The 19,887-nt window shown below is 40.4% G+C and overlaps 1 non-coding gene across 1 annotated transcript; it reads right to left on the reverse strand.

Annotated features, from left to right (window-relative positions):
- Positions 1-6,957: 6,957 nt before the first annotated feature.
- On the reverse strand, positions 6,958-7,064 carry LOC120269809. The gene has a single exon (XR_005539443.1). It is a non-coding gene; the product is annotated as a small nucleolar RNA R71 (small nucleolar RNA).
- Positions 7,065-19,887: the final 12,823 nt, after the last annotated feature.

The raw sequence follows: 19,887 nt of genomic DNA on the forward strand, positions 1-19,887 counted from the left end.
CCACAAGGATTAACAACACTAGCAAGCAATTAAATCACAAGATTAAAACTCAAGACAACTCAGATTAACTAGAAACATTAAGAGAATCAATCCAAAAAAATATAAATCTTAGGGTTCACATGCCCAAATACCTACTAGGGTTTAGCCCTCCATGGGCCTAGTTACAAAACAATAATCAATACAATGAAAAGCAATAAAACCCTATAGAGAAAACCCCTCGAATTCAGCAGATTGGCCTTGATTGGTAGTTCTCGTCTTGAAGGATTCCTCTCCGAAGCTAGGTTGCCAATGGCTCCCCAAAATGCTATGACGTCGAAGGAATCTATCAAAGTTGGTGAAGAACTCCCTATCAATCGGCGAAGACCTTCTCCTCAAACCCTAGCCGTCTCTCTCTCAATTTCTATGCTCAAAGCTCCGCAAGAAGTCCCCTTAGAATCGGCCAAAAGGTGTATTTATAGCCTCACAACGCGTCTGTCACGTGCCCCCACGCGCCCGCGTGGATTTTTCCAGCGCCCGCGTGGGTCGAGGGAATTTCCACGCGGTCGCGCGGAATTTCCGAGCGGGCGCGTGAATAGTAATCGGCTCATGATGGTCGGCTACGATGAATTCTACTACACAACGATAAACATTCTCCTCTTAAGGCCACACGATCGGGCACACGATCATATGGTAGAGCTATACGGCTTTTCCTTCATCAATGCGTCTTGAAAAGTCTTGAAATCTTTACAAAGAGGAGGAATGTGGAGACATGGCTGCCTTTGTGCCCTTCCATTAATAACTTGGCTTGCAAAAAAACTATGGAAGTTGGCACACATCTCCTCATACACGAACTCCTCTTGTGTCTTCCAACTTGATTTGTACAAGAACTCCCAATATTATGCCATAATAGCCTATCTTCGCTCCCTTTTGAAATCCCAATGCCTTCACAACCTATATGCATAAAAGAACACCCAATACACGAAATGAGACATAAACCACAGTAAAAATGATGCTCAATGCATGTAAAACATATATAAAAATATGTCTACTCAAGCACTTATCAGTTATCTTAGGAATTCATCATTCATTCTACTTCACATCTTCTTATTCTATCATTATTCTGATTTGTTTTCTTTATTTTGGTGCAGCTCCAAGTTATGACCCGAGGGAACCCTTCGATATTAATTAAAGGTGGTCCTGAACTTGAACGTGTACTCAGAAGAAATAGTAAAGAACCTGTGCAAGAACCGTTTAATCTAGCTAAAGTGGAAGTTGAATTGACTGACAACATGGTAGAACAGAATAAACAACAGAGAACACTTTCTAATTATGCTAGACCGTCAGTATTGGGGACACAATCTAGCTTTCTGCGGCCCCAATTACATCTTCGAACTTTGAGCTAAAGCTAGCATTCATCCAAATGATACAACATTTAGAGCAATTCAATGGTTTATGATAAGTGCTTGTGTGATAAGAATGCGAAGTGTTCTTTATTTATGATGAGGATTTCGTTTATCAGGTTTTAGCGCTAATACTTGTGGATTTGTGTTACTTTCATGCATATAGGATTGTGAAGCCGAATGTTAAAGAAAGAAGCCAATGTAGAAATCTTGAGAAGGGTCAAACGCGAAGACATAAGTCGGGTTCAAGATGCGAGAATGTGTGCCAACCTCCATGTATTCAAGCTAGCACAATGGATTGGAGGGACACAAAGGCAGTCACATTCGAGTTTCCCAGTTTGTGGATTGATAGCAAGATCTTCATCAATGAAGCCGGTTATTGAAAGAGCAAAGCGATCTACGACATAAACGTGGGCCCGTTGATGTTACCTCGATGAAAACATGGATTCGGGAGTGTTTCGGGCCAATGCTATAGCAGGTACTGTTCACAACCGGCCGAAAAAGAGAATTCAAGAGAATCCACACGGGCATGTGGAAATTATCCATGCCCATGCAGAAATTCCACAGGCCCTTGTGGCAGATCCACAGCGGCTTGTAGATGCCCGATTCTAGCCCTATTTAAGCCGCGATTTAGCCCCGATTTTAGCATTCTTTTCTCCATCTTTCCCCTACTTTTAAGAGGGCAACGGCTAGGGTTTTGAGAGGTATTGGCGGGGTTTTTGGAGAGGTTATTGGGAGAGCCTTCGTCGGCACCGATCCTTCGAGGTGTGTCCTAGGCCGAACAAGGGGACCTTTGGAGGAGACAAGGCTTCTCCACAAGACCATCGTTATGACTATTGAGGGGGTTTTCTATGGATTACTTGTTTTTACATTCGATTTCATTGTTGTTTGTAACTAGCTCCATGGAGAGCTAAACCCCCTAGTATTTGTTTCATTAAACTTTCTATTATGCTTTCATTAATTAATGTTTTATTTGAGTTCCAATCTTGAATGCTTGATTGATTGAATCCTCACTTAGAGTACACTAGGGTTGAGAGTTCACCTTGGTAACCCTTGTGTGTGAGTGACACACCACGAGGGTTAGACAAAGCTAGATTGGAGAGGGTTGAGAGGGTGAGTCTAGAGGTAGTGGAGCGTCCCCTTTCCCCTCCGGTGTGATTTATCCTACCTCTATATCCTTGAGTTTTTTGTGGTCATAGTAGAGTGAATGGGCTAAGGGATGACCTTTGGCTGGGGCTTAGTTGTAGAGGCAACGGTGTGAAGCGTTGAAGTGATTTTAGCACCTAGTTCTTAATTATGGCTAGGGACCTCTCACCTAGACTAAAGGGTTAGGTCTATATCTAGGAAGACGGTTTATCACTTGGAATCCCTAGAACTCCATGCAACTCTATCCGAGTGCGAGGTGTTGAGATTGTTCAATTTCTCCTCCGGGATATGGTATAGAGTTAGTCATGGTTGACGTTAGATTTGGGACCGTGTATTGAAGGATTTCCATGACTCATTAAGGCATTAGTAGGAGGCATAATAGTCGGTTTTGCACTTGAAAGATTGTTCTAGGCGGAACAATATCCGAGCACCCCATTTATATCGATTAGCTTATCTCTAATTTAGTTGTATTTTTTCTTTCTCGCTTCTTTTATTCTTGTTTATATTACATCTTGTCAACACAATCATTATTCATTTTTACTTGGTTAACAAACAATTTAAGTATTTTTACTCCCTACTCCCTGTGGATACGATACCCATTCTCCTGGGATTTTATTACTTGATAAACCCGTGCGCTTGCGGGACATATTCAAGGGCCATTGTTAAATTTTGGTGCCGTTGCCGGGGAATAGGCGTTTAGAGATACTTTGCACTTTGTTATCTTAGTCATTCATTCATTCATTCTATTCCACATTTTCCTATTCTATCATCATTCTGATTTTTCTTTTCTTTTTATTGCAGCTCCAGGTTATGACTTGAGGGAACCCTTCGATATTAATTGAAGGAGATCCCAAACTTGAATGTACACTCTGAAGAAAAGGGAAAGAATTTGTGCAAGAACTGTCGAATCTAGCTGAAGTGGAAGTTGAAGGATTTGACAATATATCTGAGCAAAATGAACAGCTGAGAACATTATCTGATTACGCTAGACCGTCAGTACTGGGGACACAATCTAGCATTGTGCGACTCCCGATTACAGCTCTGAACTTTGAGCTGAAACTAGCATTCATCCAGATGATTCAGCAGTCAGCGTAGTTCAATAGTTTGGCAGATGAGGATCCAAACAACCATAATGTGTTGGAGAGGCACAAAGGTAGTCGCATTTGTGTATCCAGACTTGTGCATTGATCACAAAATCTTCACCAACGAAATGTTTGATTTAAGAAGAGTTGCTATCTACGGCATAAATGTGTGCCCGTTTATGTTGCCTCGATGAAAAGTGTGCAATTGGGAGTGTTTTGGTCGAGTACTGCAGGAGGCTACTGTAGCAAAATACTATAGCAAGTACTGTACCAGTCACTGTTCTTAATCGGCCGAAAAACAAAATTTTAAGAGAATCCACACGAGCATGTGGAAATTCCATAGGCCCGTGTGGTAGATCCACAAGGGCGTGTGGATGCCTGATCCCAGCCTATTTAAAGCCGTTTTTCAGGCTGATTTCAGCATCCTTTTTTCCATCTTTTCTCCATCTTTTGAGAGCTGGTGGCTAGGGTTTAGAAGGGTTTTAGAAAGGCTTTTGGAGTGGTCCTCTGGCATTGACACCACGATTCTCTTGGAAGATAGTTATTGGGGGAGCTTTCATCAGCACCGATTCAGCGAGGTGTGCCCTAGGCTTGACAAGGTGACCTTTTTTGGATAGGACGAGGCCACTCCACATGACCATCGGCAGGAATACCGAGGGGGTTTATCTATGCATTACATGTTTTTACTTTTGATTTCATTATTGATTATATCTCGCTCCATAGAGAGCTAAACCCCTTAGTGTGTACTTGGATTTTGTAAACCCTAATATGTTTTTTGTTTTATTGACCTTTTATTATGCTTCTTTAATTAATGTTTCTAATTAAGTTTCAATCTTGAATGCTTGTTGAATGATTTCTCCCTTAGAGTGGCACTAGGGTTGAGAGACCATCTTGGTAAACTTTGTGGATGAGTGACACACCATGAGGGTTAGACAAAGCAAGGTTGGAGAGGGTCGAGAGGGTGAGTTGAGAGGTAGAGGAGTGTCCTCTTTCCTTTCTAATGTGATTTATCCTACCCTCACATTCCAAGAGTTTTTTGCGATCATAGTAGAGTGAATGGGCTAAAACATGACCTCCGCTGGGGCTTACTTACACAAGCAACGGACTGAAGCGTTGAAGAGACTTTAGCACTTAGGGCTTAATTGTGACTAGCTGTCTTTCACCTTGACCAAAGTGTTAGATCTATATATTGGAATAGGGTTAATCACTTGGAATCCCTAGAGTGTCTTGCAACTTTACACAGTGTAAGATTTTTAGATTGATCGATTTCTCCGCCGGGACATATTGTAGAGTTAGTCATGGTTGACCTTAGGTTTGGGACTGTATGTTTAAGAATTTCCATGACTCATTAAGCATAAATTAGTATACATAATAGTTGGTCTTGCACTTGAAACATTAGTCCTAGGGGGAGCATTGTCTGAGTACCCCACTTTTATCGATTGTCTTTCCTCTTATTTTATCGTGCCTCTCTTTCTTATTTCTTTTAGTCTTTTCATATAAATCTTATTCACAGCATCATTGATTCATTCTCATCCTAGTTAAATAACAATCATTGTGTTTCTATTCACTATTCCCTTTGGATATGATACCCACTCACTTGGGATTTATTACTTCGATAAACTCGTGCACTTACGGGTCACACGCAAGGGGCGTTGTTAAGTATAAGTTGGGTCGACTTGAGTGAGTTTACACACACTTACATGATTTCCGGTTTGTTGTCCTTTTTTATTCGAGTTTTTAGCTAGAGCATTGGTTTTTCGTATTTGGTGTTGAAATTTCCCTTACTTGTAGAATGCTTCCCTTGCATGCTTTGGTGAACCTAAGGCCAAGCACTTTCAATATTCCCTTCACTATGCTTCAATGTTTTATTTTTGCTTGAGGACAAGCAAAAGCTTATGTGTGGGGAGATTTGATAAGTGCTTTTGTATTAGTAATACGAAGTATTCTTTTCTTATGATGAGCATTTCTTTTATCAGATTTTATCACTAATGCATGTGTTTTGGTGTTCTTTTGTGCATGTAGGGTTGTGGAGCCAAATATAGAAGAAGGAAGCTAAAGTAGATTGCGATTGTATTTTGTTGATAGAATCTTAAAGTGAACAAACATAAAGTCACAAGTTGTGCTCAAAAATACGTGAATGTGTGCTAACCTCCATGCGCTCAAGCAATTACATGGTTTGGAGGGGCACAAAGGCAGTCACATTTGTGTATTCCAACTTGTGAAGGGCTAGCAAGATTTTCATCAATGTTATCCCTTATTGAAGAAGCAACGCGATTTATTGCATAGGCGTTTGTCCATTTATATTGCCTCGATGAAAAGTGTCTATTTGGGAGTGTTTTTTGATGGAGCATCATGAGCAGAGTTACTATAGCAAATAAATGTTACAATTTCATCGTGGCGATTCTTGTTCACAGGCACTGAAAAAAACCAAGTTCTACAAATTCACACGGGCATGTGGAAATTCCACACGCCCAGTGTGGATTCTCGATTCGACCCTATATAAAGCCGTGATTGACCCGATTTTAGAATCCTTCTTTCCATCTTTTCTCCATCTTTTCCCCAACTTTGGAGAGGTGACAATGCCCCTTGCATATGTCCCGCATGTCACACCCGGTCCTGTGGGTCCGACTTACAGGGTATTATTTGGCCATCCCGTACACGTGCGGGCAAGCAATCAAGTTTTTGGCGCCGTTGCTGGAGACTTAAGGAATTCTAGAAAACTTCTAGCTTACTGGTCTAACCATTTTTCTTTTCTTTTATTTCTTCTTTTCATTTATCTTATTTCTTTTTGAGCTTAACTTTTTATATCTTTCTTGACTTTGCAAGGTACAGTGCATGACACGAGCAAATCCATCAAACCTAGTCGAACTTGAGAATGAAATTGAAAGGACCTTGCATGAAGATTAAGAGAAGTGAGTGAAGGCTCAAGTAAACGAAATATTGAAGTTGAGGATATAGAATCTATAGTCATGGCCGAGGAAAGATGTACCTTATCTGAATACGAAAAGCCGCAGTTAACGGGTGAAGAATTCAGTGTTCAAGCACCATCCATCGCCACAAACAATTTTGAAATCAATGCAAGAACCATCGGCATGATCCAAAATTCAGTCCAATTTAATGTTCTTGCTAATGAAGACGCTCATGATCATCTTTCCCACTTTTTCCAAATCTGTTCTACTTTTAATATAAACAGAGTGACAGATGACGTGATCTGGCTGTTACTATTCCCATTCAGTTTGAGAGATGGAGCATACCGGTGGCTCACATCCTTACCACTGGGATCGATCAAAACATGGAAAGATATGGTTGAAAATTTTTTGGGAAGGTACTTTCCTCCTAGCAAAGGAGCGAATATAAGGCAAAAAACTTCAGTGTTTAAGCAAGGAGAGTCGAAAATATTATTTGAAGCATATGAGAGATTCAAAGAGCTCCTTCGAAGATGCCCCCATCATCACTTTGCTTCTTGGATCCGAGTTCAGATCATCTACAACGGGTTGAACTACGCAACTTGTCAACTAATTGATGCGGCAGTAGGTGGATCTCTTAGCGACAAGTACCCCGACATAGCAGAGGAACTCCTTGAATCAATTGCAAGCAATCAAGTTTTTTCAACATATAAAAATACATGCTAGAAGTATCAAATACATATACTATAATACATACATTTAGACACTTATCAAATATCCCCACACCTAAGCGTTTGCTTGTCCCCAAGAAAACAAATCATGAAGAACAAAGAGAATGATAAGTGGCTAAATTTATTACCTCCAGCTTAAATAGATAAACAATAAAAAATTATAAATAGATGCGGAGTTACAAACAGTAAGCACAACAGAAAGATCCTGTCTGACCTCTTATGTGTCTGTGCCATGTGTGTGAACCTTGTATATCATCTGCCCTAATTTGGTCTAGCCTACTGACTTCAATCAGTTCAACTATAGATGTTAATCACTCCACAAGCAAAGATTACTGAGACTTAGAATTCTAAGTGCTACTCCAATAAATAGGTAAGATACTTCTAACTCGTATACTTGAACTAACTCCCTCTTTCTTCTCATAACCTCTAGTATGTAGTCAACAAGATCACTAGGGTTTTTATTATTTTATTATTATTTTTTTTTTGAGTCCAACTAACGTAGACTACATCAAAAAAAAAATCTTTCTGAAAGGTGCACATGGAGGTTAAGCACAAGAGTCACCTAACTACTCGATTATAGTTTACATAGATGCATTCATGCTTCATTAGCAGAGGAATATTGACAGAGACTCATTTTTTTTCTCTTTTTTTCATTTACTCTAGATCACGTCTTCAGACTACACTAAATGCCACAAAACTAGGGCTAGCTCAACAAGACTTAGAAGTTCTTAAGAGTTCATTGAAAGATAGAACTTAGTGTTCTAAGGCCAAGTACTCAAAGTTTTGTGTTAAGCATACAAGAGAGTTAGAGTAGTCAAGTTGGCTATTCTCATGGCATCAACACAAGATTTAGTGCACAAGACAGTATTAGAGGTGAAATAGGATTCAATAGAGTACAACAACAAATATATAACTCACATCAATCATTAATCCATGCTATAAGAATCTTACAAAAGGTAACACTAGCACGTAAATAATAACCCTAATATATGAAATACACCCATCCCCACACCTAGTGTTGTACATTGTCCCAAATGCACACTAATCATGAAAAGTACAGTAATATATACAATGAAAGAAAATGGAAGAGGGTGAAAATGAACTTCCGTGGTTAATCTTGTGCATGCGGCAGGATGTTACCCAAACAAAAGGTATTGCAAGCTGTTCATGTTGCATCCTGCTTCCATGAAATGTGGAGAGGCTCACCAAGCTGCCTTAATGCCCTGCAATGCAGAAAGGGGCATCATCATTCAAAATAAAAATTTAAATTACAAAAATTAAATACTAGGGAGTAGTCAAACACACAAACTAGATAAAGTAAAGAAGGTTCTACACAAGGTTGGTAGGGCATAACCCTTCCCAATTTATTAGAATCAAACAAACACACATGCAAAAAATAAAGCAAAATAACAAACTACAAAAATAAAGCAAGCGTCCATGCTCAAATGTCAAACTAGTCATCCATTAATGTTGTTGATGTGGTGGTCTTGGTGTGCTTTGAAAGTGCTCAAAACTTCCAAGGTTAGTTGGCGATAGGTAGGAGTTTTGATTTCAAACAAATTCGCCAACAAGCATGTAAAAGTGATTTCTTGACTTGTTCACCCGTCCCAAGTGTTTCCAAAATACCCCATTCTATGTGGTGAAATGTGCTCAAAAAGTTTGGTCATTAAGATTTCATATCGAGCCTTGTGAAGAGCATTAGAGAAACGGGGTTCTTCGGGATGTGAGAGTCATTTCTTGGACGTTTAGAGGCGAGTTTGTTGATGTGCGGCATTCCTACATCAATAATAAACCATATAAGACTTAAAGGAATACAAGAGAATGCAATATGTGGCATGAAAATGGGTAAAACATTGAGAAAAACAATGGAGTAGGATCCATTCGGCCGTATGGGGGCCGTATGGATACTATTCAAATTGTAAGAGGTTCCCATACTATTCAAATTGTAAGAGGTTCCCACCATCATGAAATTCAAAATATTTGTACATAAATTCGAGGAAATTCATAATCATGATGTTCATACCACACAAGACAAGAAAAAGGCTTAAAACAATCCACAAACAAGCTCAAGAAAGCAAGAAGAAATAAAGAAAATAAAATTGAGTCATCAAGGTTCTTACCAACAAAAGCTTGAGAAAATGATAAGTGCTTGTGTGTTAAGAATGCGAAGTGTTCTTTCCTTACAATGAGCATTACTTTTAGCAGATTTAAGTGCTAATACATGTGTATTTGTGTTCTTTTGCGCATGTAGGATTATGAAGCTATATTTTGAGAAAAGAAGCCAAAAGTAGATCGTGAATGCACTATTTAGTGGAATCTTGGAAGTAACAAACAAGAAGACACAAGTGGGGCTCTAAGATATATGAATGTGTGCCAACCTCCATATATTCAAGCAATTAAAATGAGTTGGAGCAGAACGAAGGCAGCCACATTTGCGTATCCCGACTTGTGCATTGATAGTAAAATCTTCACCAACGAGGTTTTTGATTGAAGAAGAGTTGTGATCTACAGCATAAACATGTGCCCATTTATGTTGCCTCTATGAAAAGTGTGGAACTGGGAGTGTTTCATCGTAGTGATGTAGCAGATACTGTAAAAAATCACTGTAGCAAGACACTACATCAGTTATTGTTCACAGCTGACAGAAAATCACATTTCTAGAGAATCCTCATGGCCGTGTGGAAATTATCCACGCCCATGTGGAAATTCCACAGGCCTGTGTGGAAAATTGACACGATCGAATATGCATGTAAACCGCAAGTGCACGGGTGTTGAAATAATAATACCCCGGTGAGAGGGTAGTCGAATCCACAGGGAATAGTTCTTAGAACCACCAAGATTGCTATTTAACTAGAACAAAAATATGTTGAAAGTGATGTGAAAACAAACTCAATACAAATGAAAATAAGAAAATATAAAGGAGGTGCAAGTAAAAGATAGGGAAGGCAATCAACGATAAATGGGTACCTGGATATTGTTCCGCCTAGGACAATTGTTTCAAGTGGAAAACCCCCTATTATGCTTTCTAACTAATGCATTAATGAGTTATGGAGATCCTTTAATACATGTTCCCAAATCTAAGGTCAACCATGCCTAACTCTATACATGTCCCGGAGGAGAAATTGAACAACCTCTCAACCTCGCACTCGTATGGAATTGCAATGAGTTCTAGGGATTCCAAGTGATAAACCCTATTCCTATGTATGGACCTAACCCTTTGGTCTAGGTGGAAGGTCCATAACCACAATTAAGCACTAGGTGCTAAAATCACTTCAACGCTTCACTCCGTTGTTACCTTTAATACATGTTCCCAAATCTAAGGTCATCCCATAGCCCATTCACTCTACTATGGCCTCAAAGAACTCTTGGAACGTGGAGGTAGGATAGATCACACCGGAGGAGAAAGGGGATGCTCTGCTACCTCTCGACTCACCCTATCAACCCTCTCCAATCTAGCTTTATCTAACTCTCATGGTGTGTCACTCACTCACAAGAGTTACCAACAAGAACTCTCAACCCTATTGTTACTCTAGGGGAGTATTCAAACAATCAAGCCTACAAGATTGCAACTAACAATAAACATCAATTAATTGAAAGCATAATAATGAGATTCAATGAAATGAATACATACCAGGGTTCACAAATACCCAAGTACCCACTAGGGGTTTAGCTCTCCATGGAGCAAAATACAATAGATAATGAAATCAAAAGTAAAGAGATGCAATCCATGAATGAAAACCTCCTTGTGTTTGTGTCGGGGGTCTTGTAGATCGGCCGCATCTTCTTCAAAGGTCCCCTTGTCAAACTTAGGGCGTAGCTCGCCTGATCAGTGCCGACGAAAGCTGCCCCAATAGCTTTCTTCCTAAAGAAATGCGGTGTCGAAGGCCGTCAAACCTCTCTAAAGCCTTGCCAAAGCCTCTCCAAATCCTAGCCGCCGGCGCCTCCAAAGATGTGGAAAGATAGAAGAAACAATAGGGGAAAAGATGGAGAAATCGGGGCTGAATCGCTGCTTTTAAAGGGCCGGATCGGGCATCCACATAGGCGTGTGGATGGTCCACACGCCCCTGTGGAATTTCCACAAGGGCGTGTGCAATTTCCACACACCCTTATGAATTCTCTAGAATTCGGATTTTCATTCGTATGTGAACAGTAACTGCTACAATACATTTTTGTAGTATTTTGCTACAATATTTCTGCAGTAGATCGCGTAACTTCTTCAATAAACGATTTCATTGGTGAAGATCTTGCTATCATTGCACAAGTTGGGATACGGATATGTGACTGCCTTCGTGCCCCTCCAAATCATTAGAATGGCTTGAATATATTGAGGTTGGCACACATTCACGTATCATAGAGCCCAGCCCCACTTGTGTCTTCGCGCTGTTGCTTCTAAGATTCCACCAAATGGTGTGTACACGATCTACTTTTGGATTTTTTTTCTAAAATCATAGCTTCACAACCCTACATGCGCAAAAGAACACAAATACACATGTATTAGTGCTTAAATTTGTTAAAAGTAATGCTTATTGTAAGGAAAGAACATTTCGCATTCTTATCACACAAGCACTTATAAAAAATCCACAGGGGCGTATGGATGCTCGATTCTAGCACTATTGAAGATGCGATTCAGCCCGATTTTGGGGATCTTCTTTCTTCCTTCTCTCCAAGTTTTCTCCATCTTTTGAGAGGCCGTCGGCTATGGTTTTGAGAGCCTTATGGCACGTCTTTGGAGTGGTTCTCTGGATTTGACACTGCGCTTCGCTTGGAAGAAGGTTATTATGGAACCTTTTGTCAGTACCGATCCAACGAGGTGTGCCCTAGGCCGGACAAGGGAACCTTTGAAGAAGACGAGGGTACTCCACAAGACCATCGACACGAATACCGGTGGGTTTTCCTATGCATTGCTTATCTTTACTTTCGATTTCATTGTTGATTGTATTATGCTCCATGGAGAGCTAAACCCCTTAGTGGGTACTTGGATTTTGTAAACCCTAGGATGTTATTGTTTCATTGACCTTCCATTATGTATTCCTTAATTGATGCTTTTAATTGAGTTCCAATCTTGAATTCTTGTTGAATGATTTCACCCTTAGAGTGACACTAGGGTTGAGAGTCAATATTGGTAATCCTTATGGAAGGGTGACATGCCACGAGGGTTAGACAAAGCTAGATTGGAGAGGGTTGAGAGGGTGAGTCGAGAGGTAGCGGAGCATCCCTTTTCCCCTCTGGTATGATTTATCCTACCTCCATTTCCTAGATTTCTTTGCGGTTACAATAGAGTGAAGTGCTAAGATATGAACTCCACTAGGGCTTAGTTGCGTAAGTAACAGAGTGCAACGTTAAAGTGACTTTAGTATCTAGTGTTTAATTGTAATTAGGGGTCTTTCGCCTGGACCAAAGGGTTAGATCCCTAGAAATCCATGCAACTTTGTGTAGTGTGAGGTGTGGAGACTGAGCGATTTCTCCACCAGGACATAGTGTAGGGTTAGTCATGGTTGACCTTAGGTTTGGGACCATGTTCTTTAGGATTTTCACGACTCATTAAGCATTAATTAGGAAGTATAATGGTAGGTCTTGCACTAAAAGCATAAGTCCTATGGGTGCATTGTCTAAGTACCCCACTTCTATCGATTGCCTTACCTCTCACTACTTGTGCCTCTCATTCTTGTTCCTTTCATTTTTGTTTACATCACATCAAACCAACACAATCATTATTCATCTTCACTTGGTTAAGCAGCAATTTAGGTATTTTTCATTCCCTACTCTCTGTTTATATGATACCCCAGTCACTTGGGATATTTTACTTCAACAAACCCGTGCACTTTTGGGTCACACGCAAGGGGTGTTGTCAAGTTTTTTTCCACCTTTGCCGCGGAGTAGGCGTTTAGAGATACTTTGCTCTTTGATATCTTAGCTATTCATTCATTCATTCTATTTCATATCTTCTTATTCTACCATCATTCTAATTTTGTTTTCTTCATTTTATTTTATGTTGGAAAAATGATCAACATGCCCAAATTATTCGACACAATCACGGGGATGGTTGAAAATATAGAAGAGAAAGTTCAACTGTTTACAGTACAAACCATATAGTGTTTGTCTTTGCAAGAGCACTAAAATATTCACCATCCAATGGAAGAATCAGTTGTTGAGTACATTTCCAGAATTCAGGATCAGAATGGTGAACTAGATAGTGTGCTAGATCAGTTTGAGAAATCTGCATTGGCATCTATGAGTAATCACTTAGAAGAAAATTTGGAGAGAGTCCTTGCTCAGTTTGACTCATCTTATCATGAACAAAGAAAAGAATTTTTCTCTTTGGGTGTATTAATGTCAGGTATAGAAAGTGGTGAGATGGAAGAACTGATAGCTGTTAAGGATCCTTCAGAAGCACATGCATAAGTGGAAGAGATGGAGAATGAGTGAGAATAGGAGGTGAGTAATTTTGAGGAAATTGACAGATTAAAAGAAAGCAGATTGCACCCATCAATTGAGGAACCTCCTGAACTAGAGCTCAAAACCTTGCCGTCACATTTGTAGTATGCCTTTTTAAAGGAAGAATCAAAGCTCCATGTAATTGTGGCTTCAAATTTGTCTGTAGATCAGAAGGAGAGGCTTGTTAGCATGTTGAAAAGACATAAATCGCCTATTGCTTGGAAGATCTCAGATATCAAGGGCATCAACCTATCATTTTGAACTCATAAAATCTTGGTGGAGGATAATTACAAATCAGTGATTCAACCCCAAAGAAGATTGAACCGAAACATGAATTAGGTTGTCAAAGCAAAAGTGGTAAAACTACTAGATGCGGGAATTATCTATCCCATCTCCGACAGTGCATGGGTGAGCCCTACTCAAGTAGTTCCAAAGAAGGAGGGAATGATAATTGTGAGAAATGAAAAGAATAAATTGATTCCCACCAGGACAGTTATAGGCTGAAATGTTTGCATTGACTATAGAAGGTTGAATGATGCTACCCGAAAGGACCATTTTCCATTACCGTTTATTGATCAAATGTTGGAGCGATTGGTAGGGCATCTATTTTATTGCTTCCTTGATGGTATGTCGGGGTACCTCCAAATTTTGATAGCTCTAGAGGATCAAGCAGAAGACAACATTCATTTGTCCTTATGGTACTTTTGCTTACAGAAGAATGTCTTTCGGGCTGTGTAATGCACTGACGACATTTCAGCGCTGCATGACCGCAATCTTTGATGATTTTCTCGAGGACATAATGGAGGTGTTCATGGATGATTTTTTGATATTCGGAGATTCCTTCGATATATGTCTAAAGAATTTGGAAAGAGTGCTAGTGAGGTGTGAAGAGACAAATCTTGCTCTTCATTGGGAGAAATTTTACTTTATGGTTCAAGAAGGCATTGTTCTCGGACATAAAATTTCCCAAGTAGGCAAGAAGTAGATAAACAGAAGATTGAAGTCCTAAAAAGGATTCCTCTACCCACAAATGCAAAAGGAATTCATAGTTTCTTGGGACACGCTAGCTTTTATAGAAGGTTCATCAAGGATTTTTTGAAGATCACTCAACCGTTGACCAAACTTCTTGAAAAGGATGCCCCTTCCAATTTTGGGAATGACTGTCTGACTGCATTCTATTTGTTGAAGGAGAAATTAGTGCCAGCACCATTTCTACCCATACCAGATTGGAACGAACCTTCTGAGCTCATGTGCGACGCAAGTGATTACGCCGTAGGAGCAGTTTTGTGCCAAAGGAAAGATAAGCAGTTTCGTTTGATCTACTATTCTAGCAAGACTCTTATGAGTGCTCAAGAGAATTATATAACCACCAAAAAAGAGTTGTTAGCAGTGGTGTGTGCTTTTGATAAGTTTAGGCCATACCTCATCTTATCTAACGTTACGGTATTTACTAACCACTCTGCACTCCGTTACCTCATGAACAAGGCTGATGCAAAACCGAGATTGATTCGTTGGATCCTATTATTACAAGAGATTGATATGGAAATAAAGATAAGAGAGGAACCGATAATGTAGTTGCGGATTACTTATCGAGGTTAGAGGGCTGTGAAGGACAAGAATCGGCAAGTAAGGAAATTAATGACTTCTTTCCCGAAGAGCACTTGTATGTCATGCAGGACGTTAAGTCAGAAGACACGCCGTGGTTCACAAATTTTGCAAACTATTTCTCAGGGAAAATACTGAAGCAGGGCCTCATCTTTCAACAGAAGAAGAAGTTTTTCAGTGATTTGAAGAATTACTTTTTGGGATGATCGATACTTGTTTCGTATTTGTGCTGACCATGTAGTTCAAAGATGTGTGTCGAGGGAACACAGTTGGAATATTCTTGCACATTGCCACTCTAGGCCAGTTGGGGGGCACTATGCTTCAAGTAGAATTGCTGAGAAAGTTTTGGTTGCTGGGTTTTATTGGCCGACTCTATTCCAGGATGCCCATCAGTTTGTTTTTCATTGCGATAATTTTCATAGGGTCGGAAATCTGTCGCGAAAGATGAAATGCCTCAAAATCTGATGCAATTTTGTGAGATGTTCGATGTTTGGGGTATTAACTTCATGGGCCCATTTCCGAAGTCTAATGGTAATCAATACATTCTGGTTGCAGTTGATTATGTCTCTAAATGGGTGGAAGCTCAAGCTTTACCCACTAATGACACCAGAACCATGGTAAAATTTTTGAAGAGGTTGTTCACTCGATTAGGGACCCCATGGATTATCATTAGTGATCAAGGGACCCATTTTTGCAATGCTCAATTTGAGAAAGTCTTGAAGCGCTATGAGGTGCATCATTGCCTTGTTACTCCCTACCATCCACAAATAAGTGGTCAAGTGGAAGTCACAAATAGAGAGCTTACGAGAATCCTGATAATGCTCGTTGAACATGGGAAGCGGGATTGGTCAGAGTGCTTGGATGACACACTTTGGGCTCATAGAACGGCATATAAAACACTGATAGGGACCACTCCTTATAATTTGGTATATGGAAAATCGTCACTTGCCCTTGGAGCTTGAGCACGAAGCTTATTAGATCATCAAGGCTATGAACTTTGACTTAAGAAAAGCAGGTGAACAAAGAATGCTCCATCTTAATGAGTTCGATGAATGGAGAATGAATGTGTATGAGAACGCAAGAATTTACAAGGAGATAATTGTGAAGTGGCATGCCAAGCATATTAAAACTTTGAAGGAATTTAATGTGGCCGATCAAGTGTTATTGTTTAATTCTCACCTCGGGCTATTCCCGGGAGGCCCAAGTCCTGATGGTTTGGACCCTACACCATAACTGTGGTGTCGCCCCATGGTGCTATTGAAATCTCTCATCCGGAGAGAGATACATTCAAGGTGAATGGACATCGGCTAAAGCCCTATTTTGGTGGGGAGGTTAGTAAAGACGACAAGGAAATATTCTTTCTCTGAGAGCCCCCGTGAGGTAAGACAAGGTACGTCAAGCTAAGTGACGTTAAACAAGCGCTTCTTGGGAGGTAACCCAAGTCTTTACTGTTTTCTTAGTTTTTAATTTAGTGTTTGCATGAATAAGGCTTTAAGTGTTGGTGTCTTGATTCTTAGATGCTTTTGCTGTGATTTTCTCATGGACATTATGGTCTTGTCATGTGCCTAATCGTGTGTGGTGAAGAATCTTGGTCGTTTGAGCATGTTTTCGTGTTTTCTCTGGTTAAAATTGTATTGTTAGGCAACCTCTGAGTGTTTATTTATGTTCAAAAATTTTTTGCAGAGCCTACAAAGTTTTCTAAGTGTCCAGAGAAAACAGATGCCCGTGTGGAATTTCCGCACGGACATGTGTCATCTTGCAGAGACTTAGCATTTTTCCCGAGAAGAAACAGGGGCATGGACTTGCCCCTGTGGATGACAGAGTGACAAACGCACGGGCTTGGGTGAGTTCCACATGCCCCTGCGGATCCTGAGAATACACAGGAGCGTGCGTCTGCCCCTATGAACTTGCCCTATGAACTTCCACGCTTGTGTGAAAATTCCGCACGAGGGTATGGAATTTCTGCAAGCCTCTGTGGTTGCATACATAAGGATAAGGTGTTTTTTCGAGAGCGTACAGGGGCATGTACTTGCCCCTGTGGGTTTCCCTTGTGGAGTCACACAGGCGTTGCTAATTTCCACATGCCCATGTGGATGTATAGAACTTAAGAAAGCCGCGATTTCCTTTATAAATCTTTCAATCCTTTCTCACCACCACACTCCCAACACTCAGAGAAAGCTCTCTCACACCCTTTCGACTTTCCACCATCGTTTAGAGAAGTTTTAATTGGGTTTCTCAGCCAGTTTCAACGTTCCTCAATTTTATCTTGATGGTAACCCTTGTTTTCTCTTTTCTTTACCATACTCAATTATGTGCGATTAAAACTGGTAAATGTGTTTGTTTTACCTTTTAAATGATGGATGCATGCTCCCGAATGATGTTTAACTGAATTTATGATGGATTTGTGAGTTTTTTTTGCATGACGAACGTCCGGTTTTCACGCCCCGTGGATCCACATGGGCATGTTGAATTTCCACACTACCATGTGGATTCCTGCAGTGTTGATTTTCTTGAGTAAACTTAATCAATTCCTTTCAAAACTTGTGCAGATATGGCTTCTAGCATGAGAACAAAGATAGTAGCCAGCAAACGTCACCAAGAGCACCCTCCCAAGCCTGAACATATAGACTTTGCTATTCCCGAGCACCAGGCTTGGTTTGAGCGTCTTTCCAAGCTAAAATTCGGTCAGACACAGTTTCTGGATCTGAGTGTTGTGCGAGAGATACATTTGGCTGACATTATGGCAGACGAGATTAAGGAAATGCTAGCAGTGAGCAGTTGGCGCAAAATGCTCACTATTTGTGATCCTGCCATCCGTATGCCAAACCTAGAGTTATTGCCATCATTCGAGTTTGACAAATCATACTCTAGTTTTGATAGCAGTGACGCTATACAGTTCAGAGTATTTGGACATCATTATAGTATGAGCGTCACACAGTTCTCAATTCGGTTGGGGTTATATGATGAAGACTTTACTACCACAGAGGAGTACGAGCAATTTTTTACAGATTACCCAGGTAGCTTGACTCCTCCTCGTGTATATCGGCGATTATGTGGCCATACTCAGTATGAGTCAGGAGTGTTGAAGGCCACTTGTCTATCTCGACCAAACTACAGATATATGCATGCCGTCCTAAGCCGATCAGTGAACAGACGAGGCGATAGTACAGGTGTTCTAAGTAGACAGGTGCTTTTATATTTATATTCCATGGTCCAGGGCCAGCCGATTAATCTTGGTGACATATTAGCAGAATACATGAGACATCAGGGTCAGTATGCCAGGATCAGCGTCCTTTTCTCTGACCCGTATGTCACTAGGCTCATCATCAGTATGGGTCTATGAGACGCTATTAGAGGGATTGGGAAGACGATCATACCTACCCCCCTGGATGAAGAGATGATCAGACAGATGGGGATGCTGCACAGGTATGGGGCGGGAGTGCATGTACTGATTGTACCCGATTTAGAGATAGCTGAGGACGATGATGACATGACAGAGGGTCCTCAGCCAATCCCTGAGCCTCAGTCCATGCAGATGGATACAAAGGTGCCTTCTATAGCACAGGATCCACCCCAGTGCGTATATTCTCACCATATCGAGCCTATGATCGATTCGAGAGACTCGAGAGTACGATAGGGATGGTACAGATCAAGATCACTGAGGTGCGTGCGATACATGGTGCTCAGTATACAAAGTTCATGGCACGTTTTGACATTCTATAGCAGTTGCTAGAGCAAGATGCGAGATCACCATTCGTGATGCGACCGGGTACTCCTCCAGCCCGTCTAGTACCATCATCACCGGTTCATGTGCCGATTGATCCACGTAGTCCACCACCGCCACCAGCAGCATTAGAGTCGACACAGGATGACACCGACGCTTGATGCGTCTTTGGTTTACTTTGACTTTGTATTTATCTTTATTTCTACATTTTATTTTGTACTTGTACACTCAGAAAGGGTCCTCCTTCTGAGTTTATCTTTTATTTTTGTTTGACTTATATTTCATCGCTTTATCTTTTATATACTCGAGTTATTTTTGTTTTTATTGAGCTTTACTGAACCCCTTTTTATATGCGTGCAGATGGTCTTGTCAGTTTGGGAATTGAGAACTAGTCATGGACACGGTCAATGTTCAGCCGTGTATGCTTCACAACCCAGTGGAACTTTACTCCTGAGGATGTCGCTCCATCAAACGCAACACTAAGAGTCAGGGGAGCATTGTTTCAATTGACCACTCCCACATGTGCTTTAAATTGCATTACTTTTATTGTTCTTGCATGTGTTCATTGAGGGCAATATACATCTAAAGTGTGGGGAGGAGTTCACATTGAACATGTCCTTTACATAAATTTTGATTGACATACATGCTTACATTGCCAATAGTGGTTAATCTTAGTTGTAATGAGTGTATTCTTAAGTTTAAGAGAAGTTTTAACATTGAATGTTTTCATGCTATAGTTTGTTCTTGAATTTCTATGAATTTTTGCCCGATTGACACTTGTTGCACCACCCACTCATGAAACTCTTTTGGAAACTCAAGTTTGATGTTTAAGGGACTAATTAGTTTTGTTTTTTGTTCTATTTTGCAAAATAAAAGATT

The sequence above is a fragment of the Dioscorea cayenensis genome, chromosome 9 (genome assembly GCF_009730915.1).
Source record: "Dioscorea cayenensis subsp. rotundata cultivar TDr96_F1 chromosome 9, TDr96_F1_v2_PseudoChromosome.rev07_lg8_w22 25.fasta, whole genome shotgun sequence".
NCBI classification, from domain to species: domain Eukaryota; kingdom Viridiplantae; phylum Streptophyta; class Magnoliopsida; order Dioscoreales; family Dioscoreaceae; genus Dioscorea; species Dioscorea cayenensis.